Source organism: Bos indicus x Bos taurus, chromosome 6 (assembly GCF_003369695.1).
Source record: "Bos indicus x Bos taurus breed Angus x Brahman F1 hybrid chromosome 6, Bos_hybrid_MaternalHap_v2.0, whole genome shotgun sequence".
Classification (NCBI taxonomy): domain Eukaryota; kingdom Metazoa; phylum Chordata; class Mammalia; order Artiodactyla; family Bovidae; genus Bos; species Bos indicus x Bos taurus.
The window spans coordinates 1,813,245-1,836,270 of record NC_040081.1 but is presented as its reverse complement, the minus strand read 5'-3'; the positions used below and the strand labels follow the sequence as shown (position 1 = coordinate 1,836,270).

The 23,026-nt window shown below is 38.0% G+C and overlaps 1 protein-coding gene and 1 pseudogene across 3 annotated transcripts in view; one reads left to right on the top strand and one right to left on the bottom strand.

Moving 5' to 3' along the window:
* MARCH1 (membrane associated ring-CH-type finger 1) overlaps window positions 1–23,026 on the bottom strand; it is a 1,103,404-nt gene that overhangs the window by 341,028 nt on the left and 739,350 nt on the right. The window lies entirely within an intron of this gene.
* LOC113894666 lies at window positions 410–6,999 on the top strand (annotated as a pseudogene).

Sequence of the window (23,026 nt, the reverse complement as noted above, 5' to 3'; positions counted from 1 at the left end):
GCCCATTTGACTTCACACTCCAGGATGTTCAGCTCTAGGTGAGTGGGCACACTAGTCATGGATATCCTGATCATTAAGACCTTTTGGTATAGTTTTTCTGTATATTCTTGCCACCTCTTCTTAATATCTTCTGCTTCTGTTAGGTCCTTATCATTTCTGTCCTTTATCTTTCTATTATTTTTCCATATTTCTTTTCATTGTTTGGTTAAGAAGGCCTCCTTATCTCTCCTTGCTATTCTCTGGAATTCTTCATTCAGTTGGGTTTATCTTTTCCTTCCTCCTTTGCCTTTCACTTCTCATTTCCTCAGCTATTTGTAAAGCCTCCTCAGACAACCAGTTGGTCTTCTTGCCATTCTTTTTCTTTAAGAAGTGAGAAATGGAACATTTTCTGACATGTCAGTAAACAAGGATGTTACAGTTACCAGCAATTGCAGCCACCATGGATGATGAGCTGGTGAGCCGTGAGAGAACTCAGGAAGGAAAGAATACCTGCCATCTAGCAGCCATCAGACTGCAGCCCCTTCCCATGGTGAGCTCTGAGGAAGTTCAGGATGTGAAAACAGAATACTGGCCCTAGATGGCTGAGGTGCATATCAAAGGAATGATGTCAGTGAGCCCAGACTCTTGCCATACATAGAAAAATGCTAAATTTCTTAGCTTGGGTTATCTGATTTTCTTTAAATAACAATAATATTTTGACATTCAGACTACCTGCCCTTCCTTGAAAAACTCCTATTATCCTGACTCCTCCCCTCACTTCTTTGAAACAGTTTTCTCAGGATTTGCTGAGATGCTGTCTGCCCCTATCCTGAAGTCCTACAAATTCCCATCGAATAAAAATAATGCTCAACTTTTAGGTTGTGAATATATATATATTTTTAATCGACAATAGTAATAGATGATAATGCTATTTAGGAAGAAGCAATACCACATAGTGGCTATTTACAAGTTGTAAATAGAAAGGAAAAGAAGAACTTAGTATTACATCCAGTTTTTTTTGCTTTGATAACTGGTGGATAGGAGTGACATTTAATTAAGTGAATAATGTAGGAAGAAGAATATATTAAAGGGAAGGCATGGGCAGAAGCTCCTTAAAATATTTTCAGTGACTCAAATGCCTATTTTATTGCACTAAAAACTGAGGTCTGAGCACATAGGAACAATCTGTAAGGTTTCTCTTGCCAATTCTTTAGAAAAACAGTGGCACGTGTGTCCACAGAAGGGTGTAATAGAGCTTCACATCAAACCATTGAAGGTGTTTAAAATGAGCCACCCCAAACTGCCAGTCTGCAAGTGAATTATTTTTTTTTTCTAATTTTATTTTATTTTTAAACTTTACATAATTGTATTAGTTTTGCCAAATATCAAAATGAATCCGCCACAGGTATACATGTGTTCCCCATCCCGAACCCTCCTCCCTCCTCCCTCCCCATACCATCCCTCTGGGCCGTCCCAGTGCACCAGCCCCAAGCATCCAGCATCGTGCATCGAACCTGGACTGGCAACTCGTTTCCTACATGATATTTTACATGTTTCATTGCCATTCTCCCAAATCTTCCCACCCTCTCCCTCTCCCACAGACTCCATAAGACTGTTCTATACATCAGTGTCTCTTTTGCTGTCTCGTACACTGGGTTATTGTTATTGTTATTATTTTGAGCTGAAGAAAATGAAGGCCCAAGAGACTCGGGAAGAACTTTTTATTTTCCCCTTAACTACCTAAAGTAATTTAGATAAAGGACCTGGCTTAGAGAGAGAGCTATTACAAGAGATAAGTTTCATCTGCATGGCACACAAATATCTAACGTCTCATCTCAACTTCCTGTGAATTTGCCCTCCTCCCCTTTGAAGTTCCTGGCTCCTACTCCACTCCTTAACTCAGGATTCATTAGCCTCAACTACTCAACTTGCCCTTGGGTCTTAAATGAACCCCAGTATGCTTGTAGTTAAATTTATTTTTCTCCTGTTAATCTGTTTCACATCAATCTAATTAATAGACCAGCAAAAAGAACCTAAAAATTTAGAGGAAAAGTTTTCCTTGCCAAATTTGAGAAAGTTTATCTTTGTAGCAGAAATTATTCACAAACTGACATTCAAGATATTGCCAAGCTACACCCTTCTTTGAATATGATGCGATCTCAGGCTGTCAACTTCTCTATGATAACTACAGTGACTGTGTAACTGTGTTGATAAAAGGTCCAAGAAGCATTATAAGGATCTAATCTCCAGTGGAGATTAGATATAGTAGTGAACCAGGAAGTGAGTGTTATTAGCTTCAACCATTTCCCACTTTGATTGTTTCAGGTTGTTATGAAACCACAACTGGGACCAACATGTTGGATCTGGTTTGTGCTGGTTGGTGGGAGCCAACTGTTGAAGCTTCAGGAATATGGTGGCTAGATTTTAATCACAGGCATTATTAAGGAGTTAATTTATATAAAGTCACAAATAAGTTATATTAAAACAGAAATAAACACTTAACTCATTATTCTTACATTTTTGCTGTTGTATTATTACCTAAGCTCTTGAGGTTATTAACGTCTACTTTATCTGTATATTAGAAATACTATATAATGGTGTTTACTACTTTGCCACTTTTCTCAACTCTATATTTAATGAGGTCACATTGGTAGCTTGATCTCAGTCATGGTGAGAATGTACCATTGAAATCAACAAATGCTACCAGTTAGGGTTTATTGTTTCTTTGATTGTTAGGTTTAAGACTGCAGAGAAAATATTAATGATGGAGATTAAATTTAAAAATGTGTTTTGTCTGTAGCCTTATAGTTTAAGTAAAATTTAAAACTTGAAGTTATATTCTTCCAGTATTTGAAGACTATTATTCAATTTACTAAAAAAATGATTCATCACTGAACATTGATGAATAGATGACATTCTAACAGTTTTTTCTTACTGTCAAATAAAAGCATCACACAGAATTTTTGTCAGAACAACACTCATCTGTCAATTGCAGCCATAGGTTGGCTATGGATATAATATATCACAAAATTAATTAAAACATTCTATGATAATCAACTGTATGAAATTTACAATAGAAGTGTTACATATTGTATTATTATTTGTAAATTGTGTCTACAAATCCTTCATAACAGTAAGTCTGTAATAAGTGTGTGTATGAGTATGCATGCAGATTTTTTGTTTGTTTGTTTTTGATGAGCATCTACTAAACACTTCTGTTTCAGAAATGGAACCAATGCCTTGACCACTTTCATGGTGTACAAGTAGCAACATTTGGAACTAACCATTGTACTCTAAAATAGCTGAATACATATTCACGGGATATTCCCAGCTCTGCAGTCAAAATTTTAAACTGATATATTAGAAGCAAATTAGATGGGTAATCAAAACTAAGAAAATAATATTACTCATATGAACATTTTATAAATTTTATTTATTCTCTTGTATTACATAAAGTTTTTGAAAGTCTAATTTACTTCTCAGATTAGAGGCTAAGAGGAGATATTTCTATCAGTATGGGGTTTTCAAATTTTGTACATTTTTACATATCATCTCATTGACCCCCATAAAATCTGTGAATAGACAAAAATGTATTATTATCATAAGACACAGCTGCGGATAGCTGATTGTGCAGGATCACTTGTATTCATGCACAGCAATCCTTCACCAGAGCTAAGAACAGAATTTAGGGCTTTTGGTGAACTTGCTATTAAAGACAGCTACAACTCACCACACAGATTCTCCTTTTCTACAAAACTACTGTGTGCTTGGAGCCTGTTTTCTCTCTCCCAGGTAAGAGAAAAGCAGAGGACTAAAGAGATAAGAACAATGTCATTGGAGAAAGAAGCCCTGCAAAAGATTTCAGAAAAAGAGTTTTTCTTCTTTGTGTTCTGAATCCTGAATGACAGGTTTAAGATTGCTTTTTGCTTAATTTATGTTGTGAATTTCTTCTTATGATTATCAATAAGTTCTCACATGAGTATGCAATCATAATAAGAGTCAAACTTCAGCAATTTCCTGACAAGTTAGAAAGCAATAAAATACTCCTAAGTGGTATATCAAAGAAGGTGATATTTTTAAACCAGAGGTGTGGTGATACCTATAAATCATCCAGGCATTCCTCTTGAGATTTCTATTCTCACTTGGAGAAGCTATTGGGACAATACACACAGAAAATGTCATCCAGAGGAAAAGAAGAGTAACTTTCGAGAAAATAAGATTCGGAAGTCTTAGGAAGCTTACGTAAGTTGGAGAAGAGAATGTTATCTGTCTCAGTTCTTCTCACCCCATTATTCATGCTTTATCTACACTTCTAAAGGTTTGAAACTTAACACATAGTATTAAAAGTAAAATATAAATGGCTTATCATAGCTTCTTAAGAAATATCTTTATTTGAACGTGCAATCTAATTTCGGGTCTTGTTGTTCAGTCACTAAATCGTGTCCGACTCTTTTCCTACCCCATGGAATGTAGCCTTCCAGGCTCTTCTGTCCATAGGGTTTCCCAGAAAAGAACACTGGAGTGAATTGCCATTTCCTTCTCTGGAGGATCTTCCTGAATCAGGGATAAAAATCGCATCTCCTGCATTGGCAGGCAGATTCTTTACCACTGAGCCGCCAAAGGAAGCCCATGACAAACGTTACGTACCTACTAATAGGAAATACCCTCAAAAAGAAAAGTATTTTTACATTTTTCAGGCTAAATGGATTAGTTATCTTTTGATACCAAAAAAGAAATCCTTTGATTTTATACAATCTGTTTCCAAGCTATGCTGCTGCTGCTGTTGCTAAGTCACTTCAGTCGTGTCCGACTCTTTGCAACCCCATAGACTTACAGAAGTCTTTCAAGACAGAAAGTTCTTGTGAGTATGTAACAATAACATACTAAGAAAGTCCAGAACACTTGAATCAATGCACTGCTGCTGCTGCTAAGTCACTTCAGTTGTGTCCGACTCTGTGTGACCCCATAGATGGCAGCCCACCAGGCTCCCCTGTCCCTGGGGTTCTCCAGGCAAGAACACTGGAGTGGATTGCCATTTCCTTCTCCAATGCATGAAAGTGAAAAGTGAAAGTGAAGTCGCTCAGTTGTGTCCAACTCTTAGCGATCCCATGGACTGCAGCCCACCAGGCTCCTCCATCCACAGAATTTTCCAGGCAAGAGTACTGGAGTGGGGTGCCATTGCCTTCTGTTCCAAGCTATAGGTTTATGAAATATCAGAGTTTTCTTAATCTTTTTGTATCTACTATAGAAACTTTGCAGTTCTTATTTATATGTTAAAAACAAAACAAAACAAAACACACACAAAAAAACACCTCTTCCTTGGGATTTCTCTGCCATGTATTTCCAGTCAATATGTAGATTGTTTCTATCATTAGTTGAAAAAATAATAATTGCTATATGCCAAGTATGATGATATACAATTTTTCACTAACTCATTTACTTTCATGAAACATCTTCAGATTACAAGCTGCTGTGTGCTTTCAGATAGGGAAGCTTGAGATGTTTAAAAGTTAAATGTCTCACCCAGGGAGTAGTTGTGAGTGCTGGAGTTAGTGCACCTGTTAGTGCTGGAGATCTATCTGATTTTAAGTTTCCTTCTTAGAAATTCCACTCGTTTGCATTGGAAAGGAGAGACAATCTAGACAGAATTTATTTATTTATTTATTTATTTCCAGTTCAGTCGTTGAGTCGTGTCAACTCTTTGTAACTTCATGGACTTCAGCAAGCCAGGCTTCCCTTTCACCAACTACCGAAGCTTGCTCAAAGTCATGTTCATTGAGTGGTGATGCCATCCAACCATCTCCTCCTCTGTCATCCCCTGCTGCTCCTGCCTTCAATCCTTCCCAGCATCAGGGTCTTTTCTAATGAATCAGTTCTTCACATAATGTGGCCAAAGTATTGGAGTTTCAGCTTCAGCATCAGTCTTTCCAGTGAATATTTAGGACTTATTTCCTTTAGGATTGACTGATTTGATCTCCTTTGCAGTCCAAGGGACTCTCAAGAGTCTTCTCCAGCACCACAGTTCAAAAGCATCAATTCTTCAGTGCTCAGCTTTTTTTTTTTTTTTTAATAATCAATGAAAATACTTAGCCAATAAAAGGGATGAAATTGGATCATTTGTAGTGATGTGGATGAACCTAGAGTCTGTCATACAGAGTGAAGTAAGTCAGAAAGAGAAAAACAAATATCATATACTAACACATATATGGAACCTAGAAAAATGTTACAGAAGACCTATTTGCAGAGCAGTACTAGGGACATAGACAAAGAGAATGGACTTGTGGCCACAGGAGGGGAAGGGAAGAGTGGGACACATTGAGAAAGTGACACTGACAGATGTACACTACCATGTGTGAAATACAGAGCTAGAGGGAAGCTGCTGTACAGCACAGGGAGCTCAGCTTGGGGCTGGGGTGGGATGGGGCAGTGGGACAGAAATCCAAGAGAAAGGGGACATATGTATACGCACAGCTGATTCACTTTGTTGTACAACAGAAACCAACACAGCATTGTAAAGAAACTATACTCCACTTAAGGTGAATAAAGCATTCAGAGACCCTCCTCTCACCACCGGAAGTAGAATATTGGTTCTTAATTGGAGAATCAAGTAGGAAACATACTGCTATCCACTGTAAAACATGGGCAGATCTAAACACTCAAAATCCAGAATATCTAGAATATCTAGACATCCAGCACTTAGAAAGGGGACTGCAGTGTTGAAAGACAAAAAAGGTTGGGGGAAATTTGCATTGCATCATAGCATTCCAGAGACTCAGATGGCAAAGATTTGGCTTTTGGGATTTTCCATTTGGAGCTATCAGAAAAGAATCACAGCCTCCAACACATGCCCAGGGAACAGTCAAATCAGAGAATGAGGACAATAAGTAGCAGCACAGGTTTCTGGGCCGGTCTTTCAGGGCTAGATTCCACTAGGACTCAACAAGGAGAAAGAAATCCAGTATCCACGAAAGGAGGAACAGTGGCTACCATGGTTACAGTGATTATGATGGGAATGGCTGACCACGCTGGGCACCTATGACAGATGTTACACAGAGAGCTGGTCTACAGTACTGAGTTAAGACAGTCCAAGATTTTCACTCATTGTTAAATAGGAACAGATCTTGTGGGACAAAACATAACCTTATTGTTCCTCCAGTAAATAAGTTTGTATGTAATTAGGATGGGTGATTTCAGACATATAAACAGATAAGAACAGATTTATTTTAAGACCATATAAACATCCTAAACAGTTTCACAAAGTCCAATAAAATTGCATATAAACAAATCAAACACAATTTCACTCAATAGCATCACAATTTGAAATACTTAAGCATGAAGTGATTACTTATGCCTCGACCCCCAGATATTTGTTTCAGTTTTTTCCCCTAAGTTCAAAATGTAAGTTACTTTTTTAATTTAAAATTTTTGTTTTTTTAATTGGGACTGTTGACTTCTCCTTTTTTTCTCATGGTTAAAGCTCATTTAAAACAATTTAATGAGTCTAGAAATTCTTTTACTTGTAGCAGTATCTTGCCTACCTCATTTTTTTTTGTTGTTGTTTCCTGATCAACTTTCTCAGGAAGGCAGTGTCCAGAAACCGATATTTTCTTTTGGTGTAAATGGGTGACTTAGTGCCTGGAAGGCTGCAGTCCATGGGGTCGCTGAGGGTCGGACACAACTGAGTGACTTCACTTTCATTTTCACTTTCCACTTTCATGCATTGGAGAAGGAAAAGGCAACCCACTCCAGTGTTCTTGCCTGGAGAATCCCAGGGATGGGGGAGCCTGGTGGGCTGCCATCTATGGGGTCACACAGAGTCGGACACAACTGAAGTGACTTAGCAGCAGCAGCAGTGCATTGATTCAAGTGTTCTGGACTTTCTTAGTATGTTATTGTTACATACTCACAAGAACTTTCTGTCTTGAAAGACTTCTGTAAGTCTACAATAAACCTGTTCTAGGGTAGAGGAAAGAACAAGTGGACTTCCCTGGTAATTCAGCAGTAAAGAGCCCAACTGCTAGGGCAGGAGATGTGGTGTGATCCCAGTGTTGGGAAGATCCCATGGAGAAGGAAATGGCAACCCACTCCAATATTCTTGACTGAAAAACTCCATGGACAGAGGAGCCTGGTGAACTGCAGTCCATTGGGGTCACAAAGAGTTGGACACAACTACGACTGAGTGACTAACACATGAATGAATATTAGGAAACATTTTAAAACTGTTTCAACTGCCATGTATTCTCAGATTAAAAAGTAAAGAATCTGCCCATAATGCAGGAGACAGAGGAGACATAGGTTTGATCCCTGGGTCAGGAAGATTCCCCTGGAGAGGGAAAATGGCAACCCACTCCAGTATTCTTGCCTGAAAAATCCCATGGACAGAAGAGCCTGGTGGGCTACAGTCCAAAGGGTTGCACAGAGTTGGACAAGACTAAGTGACCAAGAGCTGCACATAGAGGTGGCAAAAGGGTACAAACTTTCAACCATCAGTGAATAAGTCTGAAAATCTGATGTGATGACTAGTTGAAAACACCATCTAGTGTAATCAAAATTTGCTAAGACAGGAGAAAGTAAATGTTCCCAGCAATAAATAAATAAGTAAAACATGTGAGGTGATAGATATGTTAGTTAACCCAACAGGAAGCTTTTCACAACATAAATCATCATGATATACACTTTAAATATGTTATAATTTTTGTATCATTTATAATGCAGTCTGAAATTTGTAAAAGGCAGAACTAGAACAAAAAAGTCATAATTATCACTATAAATTGTTTATATACCTCATGTTAAAAAGAATGATATGAACACAACTTTAGTTCATTACTCAGAGACACCTTGAACTGGCTACATTACAAAATTAAGAACATGTCATAAATATGATTCAAACTAGTTAGAAGGATAGGTAGTTATACTCTAATTTTGCTGCTGCTGCTGCTGCTAAGTCACTTTAGTCATGTCCGACTCTGTGCGACCCCATAGAGGGCAGTCCACCAGGCTCTCCCGTCCATAGGATTCTCCAGGCAAGAACACAGGAGTGGGTTGTCATTTCCTTTTCCAATGCATGAAAGTGAAAAGTGAAAGTGAAGTCGCTCAGTCATGTCTGATTCTTAGTGAACCCATGGACTGCAGCCCACCAGGCTCCTCTGTCCATGGGATCCTCTAGGCAAGAGTACTGGAGTGGGGTGCCATTGCCTTCTCCAACTCTAATTTTGAGGCATAAACAAAACAGGAAAAGTGCTGCCATGTTGCACTAAATCTAAAATATCGAGAAAACATTTGAAATGTTGTATTAATGCAATGCTACAATGAGTTCATTTCCTTTTTCTTCAGTAGTACATAGGTAATTATTGTTTTGCAACAGCCTGAATAAATGTCAAAGAGTGAGTCATCTTCAGGACGATGTTTATTATGGAACTACTCCGCATAACATTTTGCACTTTAAGAGTGAGTTTCCTGAACTATAAACTTTCAGATGTTCAAGCTGGTTTTAGAAAAGGCAGAGGAAGCAGAGATCAAATTGCCAACATCCAATGGATCATGGAAAAAGCAACAGAATTCCATAAAACCATCTATTTCTGTTTTATTGACTATGCCAAAGCTTTGACTGTGTGGGTCACAATAAACTGTGGGAAATTCTGAAATAGATGGGAATATAGGACCATCTGACCTCTTGAGAAACCTGTATGCAGGTCAGGAAGCAACAGTTAGAACTGGACATGGAACAACGGACTGCTTCCAAATAGGAAAAGGAGTATGTCAAGGCTGTATATTATCACCCTGCTTATTTAACTTCTATGCGGAGTACATCATGAGAAACGCTGGGCTGGATGAAGCACAAGCAGGAATCAAGATTGCCGGGAGAAATATCAATAACCTCAGATATGCAGATGACACCACCCTTATGGCAGAAAGTGAAGAACTAAAGAGCCTCTTGATGAAAGTGAAAGAGGAGAGTGAAAAAGTGAAAGAGGAGAGTTGGCTTAAAGCTCAACATTCAGAAAACTAAGATCATGGCATTTGGTCCCATCACTTCATGGCAAATAGATGGGGAAACAGTGGCTGACTTTAGTTTTCTGGGCTCCAAAATTACTGCAGATGGTGATTGCAGCCATGAAATTAAAAGACACTTACTCCTTGGAAGGAAAGTTATGACCAGCCTAGACAGCATATTAAAAAGCCAAATCATTACTTTGTCAACAAAGGTCCATCTAGTCAAAGCTATGGTTTTTCTAGTAGTCATGTATGGGGGTGAGTTGGGCTGTGAAGAAAGCTGAGTGCCGAAGAACTGATGCTTTTGAACTGTGGTGTTGGAGAAGACTCTTGAGAGTCCCTTGGACTGCAAGGAGATCCAACCAGTCCATTCTGAAGGAGATCAGTCTTGGATGTTCTTTGAAAGGACTGATGCTAAAGGGGAAACTCCAGTACTTTGGCCACCTGATGGGAAGAGCTGACTCATTTGAAAAGATCCTGATGCTGGGAAAAATTGAGGGCAGGAGGAGAAGGGGACGACAGAGGATGAGATGGCTGGATGGCATCACGGACTCAATGGACATGGGTTTGGGTAGACTCCGGGAGTTGGTGATGGACAGGGAGGCCTGGCGTGCTGTGGTTCACAGTGTCAGAAAGAGTCGGATAGAACTGAGTGACTGAACTGAACTGAAATGAGTTTCTGAAAATTCTACAAAACCAAATCGAGTCTTGTTTCTTTGATTCAAGTTTTGACCGACAAATAGCAAAGTGAAGACTTAAAGCTAATAATTTTCCTGCCTATAGAAATAGGATGAAATTTCTTATACTTTCTCTTTCATTAAGTCATTAGCTCTTTAACTGACATTGAATCTGTGTATCTTAAGTATCTGGACATCTTGGTGTCTCCAATAATCCTGAAAATATTTAGTGTGAATATATACCTTAAACTGCATACTATGTGAAAAGTCCAGCTGACAGTAAGTCTTGTTTTTCCTCTGTTAGCAAAAGACCATTGTAGAGATGATTTTTCTGTTGTGCTTTTCAAAATCAAGCCAGGATATTTTAACAAGTGATGTGTATAGCTTATAATTATAAATAAATGTTTATTATATAAAAAGTACATATAAAATATATAGTTAAGAATTAATATGGACAAATTTCTGATCTAGCTATGCCTATTTATCTACACATAAGATGAAGGACAGCAAAGCCAGACAAGCAGTAGATCAGGATAAGTAAAACTATAGTATTGCATCATTAATTAATATTATTATTTATTAATAACTTAATACTTTCCATGGGCCCTGTCCTGTGTTAATCATCTTGCAAGTCCCTTGGACTGCAAGAAGATCAAACCAGTTAATTGTAAAGGAAATCAGTCCTGAATATTCATTGGAAGGACTGACGTTGAAGCTGAAACTCCAATACTTTGGCTGCCTGATGTGAAGAGCTGACTCATTAGAAAAGACCTGGATACTGGAAAAGATAGAAGGCAGGAGGAGAAGCGGATGATGGAGGATGGGATGGTTGTATAGCATAACTAACTCAATGGACATGAGTTTGAACAAGCTCTGGGAGTGGGTGATGGACAGGGAAGCCTGGGGTGATGCAATCCATGGGGTCACAAAGAGTCGGACACCACTGAGTGACTGAACTGAACTGAATCATTTAACATATTTTTATTTTATTTTATCTTCACAAAAAAGTTATGAGATTGATTCATCCCCTTTTTTAAATGAGGAAATTAAGATTTATTTATTTTTTAAATTTTATTTTATTTTTAAACATTACATAATTGTATTAGTTTTGCCAAATATCAAAATGAATCCGCCACAGGTATACATGTGTTCCCCATCCTGAACCCTCCTCCCTCCCCATACTATCCCTCTGGGTCGTCCCAGTGCACTAGCCCCAAGCATCCAGTATCGTGCATCGAACCTGGACTGGCAACTCATTTCTTACATGATATTTTACATGTTTCAATGTCATTCTCCCAAATCTTCCCACCCTCTCCCTCTCCCACAGAGTCCATAAGACTGTTCTATACATCAGCGTCACTTTTGCTGTCTCGTACACAGGGTTATTGTTATCATCTTTCTAAATTCCATATACATGCGTTAGTATACTGTATTTATGTTTTTCCTTGTGGCTTACTTCACTCTGTATAATAGGCTCCAGTTTCATCCACCTCATTAGAACTGATTCACATGTATTCTTTTTAATGGCTGAGTAATACTCCATTGTGTATATGTACCGCTGCTTTCTTATCCATTCATCTGCTGATGGACATCTAGGTTGCTTCCATGTCCTGGCTATTATAAACAGTGCTGTGATGAACATTGGGGTACATGTGTCTCTTTCCCTTCTGGTTTCCTCAGTGTGTATGCCCAGCAGTGCGATTGCTGGATCATAAGGCAGTTCTATTTCCAGTTTTTTAAGGAATCTCCACACTGTTCTCCATAGTGGCTGTACTAGTTTGCATTCCCACGAACAGTGTAAGAGGGTTCCCTTTTCTCCACACCCTCTCCAGCATTTATTATTTGTAGACTTTTGGATCGCAGCCATTCTGACTGGTGTGAAATGGTACCTCATAGTGGTTTTGATTTGCATTTCTCTGATAATGAGTGATGTTGAGCATCTTTTCATGTGTTTGTTAGCCATCTGTATGTCTTCTTTGGAGAAATGTCTATTTAGTTCTTTGGCCCATTTTTTGATTGGGTCGTTTATTTTTCTGGAGTTGAGCTGTAGGAGTTGCTTGTATATTTTTGAGATTAGTTGTTTGTCAGTTGCTTCATTTGCTATTATTTTCTCCCATTCTGAAGGCTGTCTTTTCACCTTGCTAATAGTTTCCTTTGATGTGCAGAAGCTTTTAAGGTTAATTAGGTCCCATTTGTTTATTTTTTATTTTATTTCCAATATTCTGGGAGATGGGTCATAGAGGATCCTACTGTGATGTATGTCAGAGAGTGTTTTGCCTACGTTCTCCTCTAGGAGTTTTATAGTTTCTGGTCTTACGTTTAGATCTTTAATCCATTTTGAGTTTATTTTTGAGTATGGTGTTAGAAAGTGTTCTAGTTTCATTCCTTTACAAGTGGTTGACCAGATTTCCCAGCACCACTTATTAAAGAGATTGTCTTTAATCCATTGTATATTCTTGCCTCCTTTGTCAAAGATAAGGTGTCCATATGTGTGTGGATTTATCTCTGGGCTTTCTCTATTTTGTTCCATTGATCTATATTTCTGTCTTTGTGCCAGTACCATACTGTCTTGATAACTGTGGCTTTGTAGTAGAGCCTGAAGTCAGGTAGGTTGATTCCTCCAGTTCCATTCTTCTTTCTCAAGATCGCTTTGGCTATTCGAGGTTTTTTGTATTTCCATACAAATTGTGAAATTATTTGTTCTAGCTCTGTGAAGAATACTGTTGGTAGCTTGATAGGGATTGTGTTGAATCTATAATTTGCTTTGGGTAGTATACTCATTTTCACTATATTAATTCTTCCAATCCATGAACATGGTATATTTCTCCATCTATTAGTGTCCTCTTTGATTTCTTTCACCAGTGTTTTATAGTTTTCTATATATAGGTCTTTAGTTTCTTTAGGTGGATATATTCCTAAGTATTTTATTCTTTTCGTTGCAATGGTGAATGAAATTGTTTCCTTAATTTCTCTTTCTGTTTTCTCATTATTAGTGTATAGGAATGCAAGGGATTTCTGTGTGTTGATTTTATATCCTGCAACTTTACTATAGTCATTGATTATTTCTAGTAATTTTCTGGTGGAATCTTTAGGGTTTTCTATGTAGAGGATCATGTCATCTGCTGAGGAAATTAAGATTTAAAGAGGTAGTTGTTTGCCAAAATGGTGCCACAGCTAGAGTGAAACACATGTCTGTCCAGTCTCTAGACCATATCTAATTCTACTCCTCCACACTGCTTTTTGAAATAGACTTTAAGTGACAGACATGAGAATAATAAATGAGCAGTGCTGGGGCCAACTTTAACAAGAATGACTAAAACTCTGCTCAGTAAACTATTTCTTCTTGAATAGCCTCTGGATTTGAGAAATTTCCTGTAGCTGTGATAGACTTGAGTTTTTTTCTACTTTTTATTGATATATAGTTGATGTACAATATTATAAGGTTCAGTTATACAATATAGTGATTCACAATTTTTAAAGGTTACATTCCATTTAAAGTTACTATAAAATATTTGTTATATTTCCTGTCCTTTACATTGTTACATCCTTGTGGTTTATTTTATGCATAATTATTTGTACCTCTTGACCCTCTATCCCAATGTTATAGCTCCCCCATCCCTCCCCTCAATGGCAACACCGGTTTATTATCTAAATCTGTGAGTCTGGTTTTGTTTTGTTATAGTCATTCATTTTTTTTTATTTTTTAGATTCTACATATATGATATCACACAGTATTTGTTTTCCACTGTCTGATTTATTTCACTTAAAACGATATGCTCCTACTTCATCCATGTTGTTGCAAATGGCAAAATTTCATTCTTTTTATGACCAAATAGTATTCTGTAGTGTGCATGTGTATATATGTAAGTGTGCACACAATAATAAATACACACAAAAAAGTAAAAGGAATCATTTACAAAAACATTTACAAAAGTTAATGTTGAAGACAGAATTTTTTTAAAGCACTCTTTTTAATAGCTTTTATCACACAGTTAAAGTATTTTGAAAAGCAAAAGAATTTCTAAGTCTTATAAAGATATGAGTATTCACCAGGACCTCACAAAGAAAAATGTCAATTAATGCAAAGTTCAAACTGAATTAAACTTAGAAAAAAGTTCACTTAGAAATAAAGTGTCTAGATAATTTTAATGAAACACACTAAACCACGTTATAACTTTCATAGCATAATTTTATGGATATACATTTATTTTATTTTTATAGGAAAAAAGTTACTGAACACTGTGTTAAACGCACTTTCAGTTACATCTTTTCTAGACAAAACCTAAATCAACAATCTTCCAACTTAAGAGCCAAGGGGATTTTGCTTCCCAAGGGCATTTAGCAAAGTCTAACAAGACGTGGTGCATATATACAATGGAATATTACTCAGCCATAAGAAAGAACAAAATTGTGCCATTTTCAGAGACATGAATGGACCTAGAAACTATCATGCAGGGTGAAGTAAGTCAGAATGAGAAAAATATATGTATTAGCATATATATAAGGAATCTAGAAAAATGGTTCAGATGAACCTATTTGCAAAGCAGAGGATGAATTGGGAATAGTGTATCTATTGTATACACTACTGTGCAAAAAGCAGCTCTGATTTCAAGTGTAGAGATGGAATTTAGGAATCAGTAACTGGTTATTTTCCTCAGGTCACACTCCATTCCCCTCCCTCAGGTTATATTCTGAGAAATACCAAACTGAGTATGCAGTTACTTAAATCAAAGCAAAGTCAGTGTCACTGACTTATAAGTGTCACTGACATAACTTATAAGAATGATGGCCTAAGAAGAATTGCCATTTCATGCAGCTAAAAGTTGTACTTGAATTTTTTGACTTACATGCATAAACAGAGCTTTGAAGGATCCCTTGGGAACTGGTTTAAATCTTGAACTCCAACCCAGACCCACAGATCCATAATCTGCATTTTCATAAGATCCCTGGCTTTTTATGAAACTTTAACTATAATACTCTGTGTGTAGCACTTAGATATACTATCTAGCATATTCATTTACTATTAGAGGTGATGGTGGTGGCTATGATGGTGATGACAGTCCATATTACACAGCAAGAAGTTGAAGACTGGAAACAATTTAATGAAAAGATTCCTAAAAAAGATATAAGAATAGATGTAGAATATATTCATTTTCTATTTCTGTGTGACACATTGCCACAAACTTAGTATTTTAAAATACCCATTATTTTCTGACAGTTCTTGAGCTGTGACTGAGTTTTCTGGCTGGGGTACCACAAAGCTGAAATCAGGTGCCAGCCTGGTTTGTTTAGAGGCTCCAGAGAAAAGCCCATTCCCAAGCTCATTCTTCTTGTTGGCAAAGTTCAAGTCCTCATGGTTCTGGGACTGAGGATCCAGTTTCCTGAAGGCTGTCAGAAGAGGGCTGCTCTCAGCTTCTAGAGACCGCTTACATTCTTGCCAATGGGCCCCTTCATCCTCAAGTCAGCAATAGCTCACTGAACCCTTCTCATGATTTAAATCTTTCATTTTCCTTTCTCCCAGGAGTCAGAGAAAAATCTCTGCTTTTCTCATGTGATTAGATGTTAGGCACTCAGACAAACTCCCTTTCCTAAAGTAAACAATCCCATAAAATAAACCTATCATACAAGTAAAACCTACATAGTCACATCCTTGGGGATTATGTGGGGGACAGGGAATCTTGGAAGACATGTGAGACCTCTGCCTGTCGCAGAGTCTTTGCAGCGATGAGACCCCACGTGGAGGGGCAGCCTCTGTGGTATCTGAAAAGAGAAGGTGAGATGGCAAACTTATAAAACCTGACTGTGCTGTGCAGAATGTCTGCAGACTTCTCTTCTACTCATCAAGTTAGTGTTTAATTTGCTAAAATTAAAGGGGGATGTTTCAATTTCAAAGCTTTAAGGCAACTGAAAGTTTTAAGATTGCTGCTACAGGCAATGGTGGATTACTTTAAGAGAAAAAAAAAAAAAAAGAAATGTTGCTGGAGAGAGCAGAGATTCCAGCAGAATGTAGGATGTACCTCAGAGGAGCAGGGTGTTCTACCCAAAGACAGAGTCCTGGTGGGTTGGATGTGGGCTGATATACTGAGGAGAGGAGGAAATTGCAGCCGCTCTTCACAGGACAGCCTAGAAAGCAGCCTTCTCAGGTGCCACCAAGCCAGGCAATACTCGGAGGAGAAATCTGCTAAAACTGTTTTCCTCTTTACTGTTAACTAAATGTGAAGTAAGGAAGACCTCATGTCCTGTGAGTTCAGGATTTTAAACAGAGGTATGATAGCACTGAATTAATTTTTTCAGACTTTTAAAAGCCACAGAATGTCACCACTTCACCCTGTTCCTTGAGGTTCTGGGGCCACTGCTACGGCTGCCTGGGCTAAGAGTGAAGATTCTCTTGACAAATTCATGGTAGGGATGTTAAACCACATAGAGCAGAGGGAAATGACTTTGTCTTCTCTTCCTCTTCATTACAGCTAAGATGGTGATGAAAAAGCCTGACTCAAGCAGCAGGTGACACTCCATTTGACATATGCCTCACAGGCTCTTAACCTTGGAGCTTCTCTGGTCCCACATACCTTGCTCCCTGGTGCCTGATTTTTGTGGCTTTATTTTGCTTCTTTATCTTGGAACCACATGATGCAGCATGTGGGATCTTAGTTACCATCCAGACCAGGGGTTGAACCCACATACCCAGCATTTGAAGCAGTCTTAACCACTGGACCACCAGGGAAGTTCCTGAATCATAGTTTTAGAAAATGTTAAACAAGTCCCCATTATATACATGTAGTCTCACAGTATAATTAAAAAACCATGTTTGAGTTTCAGTGAAAAAATTTAGGTAGGATTAAAGAATTCAAATTTATTATGCTTTTTCCTCCTGGCTTCAAACTTCCACCAAAATACTCTTCAAAGGATTGACATTTTACATAATGTTTTTAAGTAAACTCTATTTGAGAATTAATCAGAGAGCTTAAGACAAAGATTCTTCATGTCTGTTTCTCTTAAGATATGTTTATGAATACATTTACAATAAAAAGTAAAGACATGAATGTTGCCACTAAAACCATATAAAATAGGTCAAGTCACTATTCACAACAAGTCAGAACTATACTTGGTTTTTCAACTTTCTCTTAAATCCAAATACTTAGAGGATTTTGCTTGAGATGACAAAAGATTGCATACATAAAGCATAAAGAAGTGGGTATCTTTGGCATCTAGCCGAAGAGTCCACAGTTATTTAGATGTGGTCCCAAGAAAAAAACATTATTATGGAGAGAGATAAAGCTAATATTGACAAATGCACATACAATAAGGTTTAGTACTTTCAATAAAGTGTTCATCGCATGTTAGCCATTCTGGTAAGTCCTCATTTAATTTTCTCAACTTGACATGGCAGTTATTATTCCCTCATTTTTAAAGGAGGAATGTGAGCCTGAAAAATGCTGGGCTATCTCAGCATAATCTAGTAAGAGATTTGGAATTTGTGTGTCAACTTCAGTTTGATTTTTTCCCCCTAAAATCACGCCATGTTATTTTTTGTTGCAAAGTCTCAGATGGATTCGCCTCTCTCTCAGTGACATCCCAAACCATTACTATTTCCTACCAGGTAGGTCCTGAGTTAGCTGTTGCTGCATTCCCACCACTAACTTTTCCCAATTCTTCTCCAGCCACACTCAAGCAAGCTCTTGCGTTCAGTCTTTACATTGCTGTTCTTTCTTTCCAGATTCTCCTCCCACAAATATTAGCATGCTTTACTTCTTTACTTCTTTCATGTTTCCACTCAAATGTCACCTTGCCAGACAGACCTTTAATCATTCTCCCCTTACTTTGCTTTATATTTCATCACGGTACTTATTTATATATTTGCTTACAGGCTTGTTGTCTGTCTCTCCTTTCTCTCTGCATGAGAATAGAGCTTTGTTTTGTTCAGTGTTATGTCCCTTATGCTTAGAACAAAGCCCATCAGGTAGTAGTCACTCCAATACTGCAGCATAAATATATGAATTATTAACATTTTATACATCAAAGGAGAACATGCATTATGTGACTGGGCCCTGATAATCTCAAATTCAGCTCAGGAAGATTTTAAGAGGAATTTGTGGACAACTCTCAGTTCAGCAAGGGCTTTATAGAGCAGATGTAAATTTCAGGGACAGATTAAAAGACTTGATTCACTGATTTTAAGAAAATAGCAAGTACGGCAGGCTTAAGATGGATATTAGACAAAGTGTTTAATTTTGCGTGAAGCAGAATGTTTCCAATGAGAAAACAGTGAGCAAATTCATGTAAGTTGATTATAAGAGAAAAGAAGGAAAAAGGAGACCAGATGGTGAGGTCATTTATAGCAGCCTGTGATGGATTGTCAAAGAGAGAGAGTTTGCACTCAATCTAAAGGGCTACCAGGGTCAGTGGGTGGTCACAGTGGTGCAGCGATGTGGTGAGAATGCAGGTCAAGAACTACCTTGGAGACACTGCTAAGCACTCCCTGGAAAGAGGGAAGCCTTTGGCTATATTTCTAGCAAGAAGGACATATAGATTTGAAAGGGCATGGGAAGGGGAAGGAAAAAGAAAATGAGCAATTTATTTATATCCTCCTACATAAGGAGGAGAAGGTTGCAGAGAATGAGATGGTGAGAGACCATCACCAACTCTCCTGAGCAAACTTCAAGAGATAGTGAAGGACTCCTGCAGTGTTGCCTGGTGTGCTGCAGTCCATGGGGTCCCAAAGAGCTGGACATGAATTAGTGACTGAACAACAGGTGTTCAAATCCAAATCTGCTACTTACCAGCATCCATCCCTCCCTTTTCTATCTTGTTCAGTTTTTGTAGTTGCTGTTTATATAGTTGCAATTTGCCAACCTAACAGATGCTGAAAGAAGAAAATTTAAAAAATGTGTATCCAAGAAAATGCTCAGATGTCCCAGTTAGTGTTAAGCTTCTACTTTCATTTGAATATTTATTGCATTTTGCCTTTTGTGATGCTTGACTGTCCTTATGCCTTCCTCTTCACTAGACTATTCATCCACCAGGGCCGAAATGGCTCTCATATGTCTCTGTATTGCAATCACTTAGGACATCATTTCATATACAGAATATATGCAAATTATTTTCTGCAAAAAAGAGTTAACACTTTAGAAACAAGGCAAAATGTGGAGATATTATGAAGGCAATTTGCTATCATTACTGCCCTAGAGAAGTTAAACTTGATCACAGAATTTAGAATATCTGAAAAAGAAATGAATTGAAAGTATAGATCCTTTACAAGCACATTGATAAAATAGTCATTTTGAGAGTAGGGAACAATTTGTGACAATTTTTCTACCCTCAAGGTGCACTGCCTCTGTACTCTCTTTATGAAACCTTTTTGTTCACTCTCTGACTTTTTAATTCAATCGCTTTGCAGAGAAAATCACTTGCAATTGATATTTAAAGGGAAAATGCATAGATTTTCAATCTTTGTAATGCAGGTCAGAGCATTTCTTGATGGTCTGCGTCTGGGTCAAAACATTGTCTTCTCCCAAGTATCCCTCAATAGATTAAGTCTAATTTGCAGGCCAATCTCTATGGTGATAAGGTTGTGGCTCTTCTGAAGATGAATGGGCTTTTCAGATGGCAGCCTTGCAGATAGAATTTAATGAGAATATAAATGCCACAAAAAGATATTTTCTTTGGCTAATGATGGACCGCTCACCTGTTCCTGTTTTTTTTTTTTTTTAATGACAGGCTATATCCTAAAATTAACAACACAGCACATAACGACATGTATTTTTCTCTCAGACGTCTGTATTGTATTACTTAAGTTCCCTTGTGACTATTTTGGGTGCTTTTGGATTTGCTTCAGAACTTCTCTTGAAATATATCACATGCTTATTGTGGAAAAATCATATAGACTATTATCAATCATTATTTTTTTTATTTGGAGGAGCTTGGTAGGCTGCAGTCCATGGGGTCGCTAACAGTCGGACACGACTGAGAGACTTCACTTTCACTTTTTCACTTTAATACATTGGAGAAGGGAATGGCAACCTACTCCAGTGTTCTTGCCTGGAGAATCCCAGGGACGGGAGAGCCTGGTGGGCTGCCGTCTATGGGGTCACACAGAGTCGGACATGACTGAAGTGACTTAGCAGCAGCAGCAGCACAGGATATGGAATCTTAGTTCACTGAACAAGGATTGAACCCGCAGCCCCTGCAGTGGAAGAATGAAGTCTTAATCACTGGACTATCAGGAAGGTCCCATCAATTGATTCTTTTGAAAATAATTTCTAATACCACTGTGATAAGCATTGAAAAACCAAGAGACTGGGATCAGCATAGAGACCATACATTTTATTCAGGAATTAGTCATTTGTTTATGTAAGCATATTTTATTCTTAGACCCCAGTTTGGTTCAGGAAAAGATAGTATTGAGGTTCTGCACATTGTACTCTACTGAATTATGACTCTCAGGAAGTAGAATTGAATATAATTCCCAGTATGATCAGAATACCGAAAAAGTTAACTGATCAGATAATGGAGTTAGAGAAGCTGGGCTAGGAATTCTAAATCTTCTATTAATTCTCTATAATTCCCTTGTGAAAGTATTTAGCCTTTTCCAGACTTAATTTCTAACCATAAAAGGAAACTATTACATGCTTACAAGAACTGTTCATGAAGAGACACTCTGCAGCTCATAAAAATAGGAAGGCTTATGATTCAGTGGTCCTCAATTTAAAGGTGAAGGATAAAGTAATTTCCTTTAGGAAGTAGGGAACTTTGACTTGGATTTTATAAGACTTGTTTGTTTATATGAATAGGACGTTTAAAATAGTCACATTCAGAAAATGTGTGTGGGGATATTCGAGAGCCAATGAGTGGCTGTTGCTTCTGATTTCCAAGTACATCTTCTTCTCTCTCATTTACAACATATTGTTTTTTCTCCTCCCTTACAAAAGTGTCTTTTCTATATGATGTTGATAGGGTTGTTTGAATGTACCACAGTGGTACATTCAGGGCATGATCCAGCCCTGGCCAGTCAGAGCATTGCACTCACACCTCCTGGCCTCAGTACTTGTCTGAGAAAGTGCCATGTGATTGAAGTGGGGGTGAGTCGGTTGCTTTTTTGGTAGTTTTCTGCCAGAGCCCAAGTGGGAGACAATGTTTTACCACTTAAATCAACAGGCTGGTGGGATATGAACTTAAAAATTGAAAGACATATTGAAAGGTCAAATTAGAATTAGAGAGGAAATGTCTGGACCTACATTCTATCAGATTTGGAGCCAGATGTAGTCTTTGACTTTTCTGTTCATGAACCCCATTTGGAGGACGGGGAGGGAGGTGTTAGCATGACTTAACTGTATCACTTTGTGTTCTACCTTTGGAACCAAAGGCATCTCCAGTGATATATTGGGTGGGGAGGTGGGCTAAGGTCATTAGTGGACAAGGGGTTCAGCTGAAGGTAGGATTCAAATTTGGCAAGTGGTCTGTTTTGCTAAAAAAGTAGGGAGAGGAAATATTAGCCAGGAGTTGCATTGAGTGTAGTAAATTCCCACAGGCCATCTTGCAAAGGTTCAGTGTTTTCTGCAGCAGGAATAAAGAAGAAAAATGGAAAGGAGAGAGATAAAAGAAAAACACTTCTGTTATAGGAACCAAAGCAAAAGGAGTTCAAGTTTAGAGTGGTTATATGTGAGTCAAACCTATTTATAGTTAGAGACTGACTTTATAAAGGTGAGATCTCCATCTGGCCAGTAATCTTAAAAAAAAAAAAAAAAAAAAAAATCACTTGTGGTATTCCAGAGCCTTACATAGGTGAAGTCAGATGAGGTCAGAGTTTTGTTCAGATTTACATCTGGTACATTTTTTCCTCTGAGACACTGTGTATGATGTGCTTCTTAAGATCAAACCACTAAAAGTAATAGGTCCCCTCATATCACATTATAGCTTCTTTGTGCTGCTGCTAAGTCACTTCAGTTGTGTCCGACTCTGTGCGACCCCATAGATGGCAGCCCACAAGGCTCCCCCATCCCTGGGATTCTCCAGGCAAGAACACTGGAGTGGGTTGCCATTTCCTTCTCCAATGCATGAAAGCGAAAAGTGAAAGTCAAGTCGCTCAGTCATATCCGACTCTTAGCGACCCCATGGGCTGCAGCCTACCAGGCTTCTCCATCCATAGGATTTTCCAGGCAAAAGTACTGGAGTGGGGTGCCATTGCCTTCTCCGAGCTTCTTTGTACATGTGTTTAACTATCTAGAATATATACATATATATATACACATATATAATAAAGGGAAAGCAGCCTTGAATGGTTACCTGAAGAAAACTATAGCTATTGATTCAAATGAGGAAAAAAAAAAAAACACAATATGTTTTAAATGAGAACAGAATAGCTTTAGTATTATGACAAC